Below are 5,611 nucleotides of genomic sequence, written 5' to 3'. Positions count from 1 at the left end.
ATTAAAACAAACTAACGAGCTAATGATATTGGAGATTCAAAATTGAAATCAGAAGCTCGAGATTTAAATCACAGATTAAGGTTTTAGGGGGTTTTAATGTAGAATCAAAATCATATTGTATCGAAGGATCCATTCTTGATTATCAATTAGAATAAAAAGGGTAGAAAACGATGTAACTGGGCTTAATTCGAGATAGATCCAATTGCAATTATTTTTCTAGGGTTTCGAATCCATAAATCTGGATCGCAATTGAAGTTGAGATCGTATGTGAAGAGGTGATTTTGGATGAAGAAAGACCTGTAGAGATATTGAATGACGTTAGAATACAGATAGAACGTAAATTGTCATAATTACCCCTATGTGTCCTTTTCTAAACATCAATGTTTAACAATTCATGATCATTTTCTCTATTACATACATTGATAAGGAATTTCTAGATTTCAACATTTATTTTTAGCCATTTATCATCAATTTTATATTATTAAAGGATTATTGTAAATGATCGATTTTCAACAATTATTCATTAATTTTGCTATTCTAAAATAAGTATCAGCAAGAATCAATGAAAAACTCATCAACAATTTCGATTTTTAGCAATTCATGATCAAAATTAGAATGGATAGAATACTAAATCTAACATACAAAACTCAGAATTACTATAAAAGTATACTAGAAGCACATATACAAAACATAAGAGAATGATTAGATATTGTACTATACAAAATTAGAACTAGTAGAATATTGTTCCGAAAGCTAAAGATTGAGTTTTTGTTGGAAAATAGCTTTATGTCCTTTCTTTTTGAATCGGTTACTTCTCTTTGGCTCTTTAGGCTAGAATTCAGTACATGCTACTTTAATCACTCTATCTACTTCATCTGATGACATTGGTGACTCATCTTTTGTGTTGAGAAGGGGAATTGGAATCTGATTATCTCGAACAAAACATTGTTGAAAGATGAAATCAAAGCCTTTAATGGGTACGAGTTCTAAATTCGATTCTTAAAACTAGAATGAAACAATCTGAATAACATAATTAAGGTTTATGATTTTAAATGGTCGTTGATTCCTTCTATTTAGAAGAATAAGGTTTATGTGAATTTAAGGGATGATAGATTAAGGAAAGAAAGAACCTGTATATATGATTTTGATTCCTTGGCGATATTCTAGATTTGATCTTCGGTTTTTTTAAACAAGAAACCAAAATTAACTTTCTCTGAGAAACTTTGCTTCACTTTGCTTTAATTGGGAGAATGGTTAACAACGAGGATATGATATATGGTTTTGATTTGATATGCTAGGGTTATTCGACTCAGAATCTGTATAACCCAGATTATTTAGTGGTTCAATAACACAATCCAAAATTTGAAAAGCTTGAATTAATACCTGTTTTGTGAAGGAATGACTGATAGTCGAGATTGAATAAGAAGGTTGAAATTACGAATCAAAAGGAATAAGAATTTGTTGATAATCGAGATTGATCGAGGGTTTTCTGTTCGTTTTTGGCTACGTGAATAAATTAGGATTTGTTTTCGAGTATGAATCAGAGGATGAACTCGAGCTAGCATCAAAATAAAGAACTCGACTTTTCAATTTCAATTTAGGGTTAATCTGAAACAAATTTGTGATGGAAGGGTTTTCGATCGATGAAAGGGTTTTGAAAAATGAAAAGGATATGAATGCGTTTGTAAATGTGCCGAGTTACGTTTCCACCCCTCCATGTATTCTAGTTAATTACAAAGTTTGTGTTATTTACACAAATTGCCACTGCCAGTTTTTTTTTAATTAAATCTGAACCACATATCAATTTTGATCAAGGGCTAAGATTTGGTCCTCATGTCTCACAAAATATAGGCGGTCTCAAATGAACCTATATATATATATATATATATATATATATATATATATATATAGAGAGAGAGAGAGAGAGAGAGAGAGAGAGGTAAGTTCAATTGAGAAAATAAAAAAGATTGAGAATGGAGGAATCGTTCTTAGCCACTCATTTAGTTTTGCCGCAAAAGTCTTTGTTGTACCAGCAAAAATGGATAAGGAATACACATGTGCTTCGAGCAAAATATGTTTCCTTAAACTATGCTAATCATTACCTTAATATATACAAAAACATAGTTTTTTTTGTTTTTTTTTAATTTTTAAGAAGCTATTTATATTGAAAAATGATTTTAAACATACCAAAATTCATGATTTTTTATTATCTACAAATAGACATCCATATTGATATACTTTTAAGATAAAATAAAAAATTGATTTTTATTTTTATTTTTTCAGCTATCGTTATTCATAAGTGAATAAAAATATATCAGATTTTTGCTACAGTACATTCGTTATTCACTTATGAATAAAAATATATAGTTATTTTTTTTTACAGTTTAAGTATCCTTTATACTACTTATTCATATATGAATAACAAATTAACTGTAATAGATCTGATAAATGTTTTATTCATATATAAATATAAAATATGACGACAATTAATACACGTTTTATTCATATATATAAATATAATATATGATGAAAGATGATGTAAAAAATATATTTTAAGTAAAAAACTTTATTGTGTGTCATATTCATATATTAACGATATTTAAACTATAAAAAAAGTTACGCGTACGTTTTATTCATAAGTGAATAACGAATATACTGTAATAAAAATCTGATAGATTTTTTTTATTCACTTATGAATAACGAGAGCTAAAACTATAAAAAAAAAAATATTTTATCTTAAAAGTATATTAACATGGATGTCTATTTATAGAGAATAAAAAATTATGAATTTTGATATATTTAAAATAATTTTTCGATAATAATGGCTTTCTAAAAATAAAAAAAACAAAAAAAAGTATGTTTTTGTGTATATTAAGGTAATGATTAACATAGTTTAAGGAAACATGTTTGGTTGGAAAACACATGTTTATCCGTTATCCATTTCCGACGGTACGCCTAAGTGTTTTGCGGCAAAATAAATGTGTGACTTAAAATGATTCTCCCATTCTCAACCTTTTTTTTCTCAATTGATGTCATCATCAATTAAACGATATTTCTTTTTCACTTAATATCTACCCTAATAAATAAGAATGGTTTTGCCACATGTCATTCTCTCATTCAATTGGCCACATGTCATTTTGTCATAATTTTAAGATATATTTATTTTCCACTTGTCATTTACTTCATTTTTTATTTTCAATATATCATTAATATAACTTCCATAAATTAAACCTACCATAATGACTATTAATTTCAATTTTCAAATTCTAAATTTTAATTTCAATTTCAAATAAATTTAGAATTTAAACCTTTGTGTTTAGCATTTTGTTATAATTTACCCGTTTAGTACACAAATTTGATAACTAAACACATAATTTTAATTAATTTATTTTTTGCATGTTTTTTTCTCATAATTTTCAGTTATCTCAAATTTCAAATTCAAATAAATTTTCCATTTAATCATTTATATTAACACTTTGTTTTAATCAACCCGTATAATATACGGGTCTCACACCTAATATTTAATATATAATAAACTTAAATGGGTTCAATCTTATAACAAATGTTTTAATTGGTTTAGGTAAGCATTAATATTTAGCGGTGATTTCTTATTTATTTGTTTAAATTTGTCTTACATTCCTTTAGGGCTCTCCGAAATAAAGGCCCACATGTCATGTAAATTTTAGAAAAAAAATATTTTATAATAAAATAAATTTTAATTAGGTAAAAGGTTGGATTTTATTTTTAATAAAAGATATAAACAAAAATAATACCAAAATTTGCAGGTATTTATGTACAAATGAAGAGCATGCATTTTTTTATATTCGTTAATCATTCATGATCGTAACTAAAAAAGAAAGATAATTATGAAATATTATTTTATTTTCTCTTTAAATTAAAAGTGCTTATAGTTTTAGAAACAATATGAACTCATTATAAATAATAAAATTTTATGGTTAATTTAAGTTAATAATCATATTATCAATCAAGTTATTTAAATTTCTTAAAAAAATTACGTAATTCATAATAAACCATTGTAATTTATAATCATGGCCGGCCCAATACATGGGCGAATTGAGCAAAGACTCAGGGCATAAAAAAAAAAATAAAGGGCATAATTTCAGTCCATTAATATTGTTAGGTATTATTTGTGTTGTATGCTACCGTTGAATTTTAGGTTGTCGTCAGTAATTGGCAAAAAAAAAAAAAGACGCAGTTACTTCAATCTGATGCAGGCATGCAAAGGCGTGGGAAATCAAACGATTGGATATGTAATAGACGCCTACTCACTTAGAATAAGGAAGCGTCGATGACTTTGTGAATCAGGATGTAGAAACGATAAACGAGGAGTCTCTATTGTCGATTTTTTTTTCAAAACACAAGATTTATAGATACTCTCCCACTTACGAATCTATTTCCTGTATGCTTAGCCATCCAATTTTGTATACCCCCGTCCCTCCTTTAATCGATTTCTGAATGCCCTTTCACCCTCTATCCCGATTTCTTATGTATAGCCAATTTATGGATACCTAATTCTTAAAAGTGAAGACAGGAGTTGAAGACTTCAGACTTGGACACTTCAGCCTACAGGAGGTATGCTTTTCGATTTGATTAAACCTTATCAGACTTCTAGGTAACTAGTTTGCTGGAGACCTATCCGATTTTTAACATTTTGTTTTTCTATCTGATTAATCCGAGTTCGTATATTTGATTCAGGATGTATATTTTTTTTGTCTATAGTTCTGATTCATGATGTTGTACTAGAGGCAGAAACGACATTAGCCGACGATGTTGAATGAGTGAGCACATAGTTATAGTGTTCTCCTAAACTTCTAACTTCTCGGTTCACTCATTCTTTCATTGTTTCACACATCGCAGAGGGCATAATCTGGTTCTCTAATTTCTTTCCCTCATTCATAGATAAAGAGATCCAACAGCTCAATTTAGAATTGAAATAAAATCAAGGTTTAAAGTTTCAACAGTTTGAAACTCATTAAATCTTCAAAGACGAATTGTTTTGGGATAGGAATCAAAGTTTAATAGTGGAAAAGTAACAACCTAGAAGTTCAATGCTAATGTTGGTCTCAGTTCCAAAGTACATTGCTTTTGTGTGCATTGATGAAGATGTTTCTCACCCACTGATCTACTATATTTTAGGGTCTGAATTGAAGGTTTTATGATTCCATGAGTTCGATGTGGTTTTTGACACAATTTTATGGTATAATGAAATTCTATTTGGAATGATAGCTTGTGATGTAAACAAGAAAGCTTGAATGCGTATTTTTATTTTATTGTGATAAACCTCTGGTAGGAAAAAGAGTTGACATTTATGTTGCAAATACTAAAAGCTAACAACATATGGGTGTCTTTCTTGAATCTTTTTCTTATTGATGAAACTAGGAACAATTATTTAAAACTTAGTTATTTAACTGTAAGTTATGAAACGATTCATTTTAAACATTGTTTTTTTTTTTTTTTTTTTTTTTTTTTTGTTTATATTAGTATATTAAATACAAAATGAATTGCACTTTGTATTATAAATTATGTTGTAATAGTTCGGACATAGGGGCATTATTAACTAATCTCGCATTGGGTAGTAAAAACCAATGGA

The 5,611-nt window shown here is 27.9% G+C and overlaps 1 long non-coding RNA gene across 2 annotated transcripts; it reads left to right on the top strand.

Moving 5' to 3' along the window:
• Nucleotides 1-4,119: 4,119 nt before the first annotated feature.
• On the top strand, nt 4,120-5,376 carry LOC145092947 (uncharacterized). Of its 2 annotated transcripts, none has more exons than XR_013702691.1 (2): nt 4,120-4,593; nt 4,741-5,376. It is a non-coding gene; the product is annotated as an uncharacterized LOC145092947 (long non-coding RNA). The 2 variants fall into 2 exon arrangements; XR_013702690.1 differs by having other exon boundaries at nt 4,717-5,376.
• The last annotated feature ends 235 nt before the right edge of the window (nt 5,377-5,611 follow it).

The sequence above is a fragment of the Lactuca serriola genome, chromosome 3, assembly GCF_051521515.1.
Source record: "Lactuca serriola cultivar US96UC23 chromosome 3, Lser_US96UC23_V15, whole genome shotgun sequence".
In the NCBI taxonomy this organism is placed as follows: Eukaryota; Viridiplantae; Streptophyta; class Magnoliopsida; order Asterales; family Asteraceae; genus Lactuca; species Lactuca serriola.
Note: the sequence above shows the minus strand (reverse complement) of the source record. Positions and strands in the feature narration are given on the sequence as shown.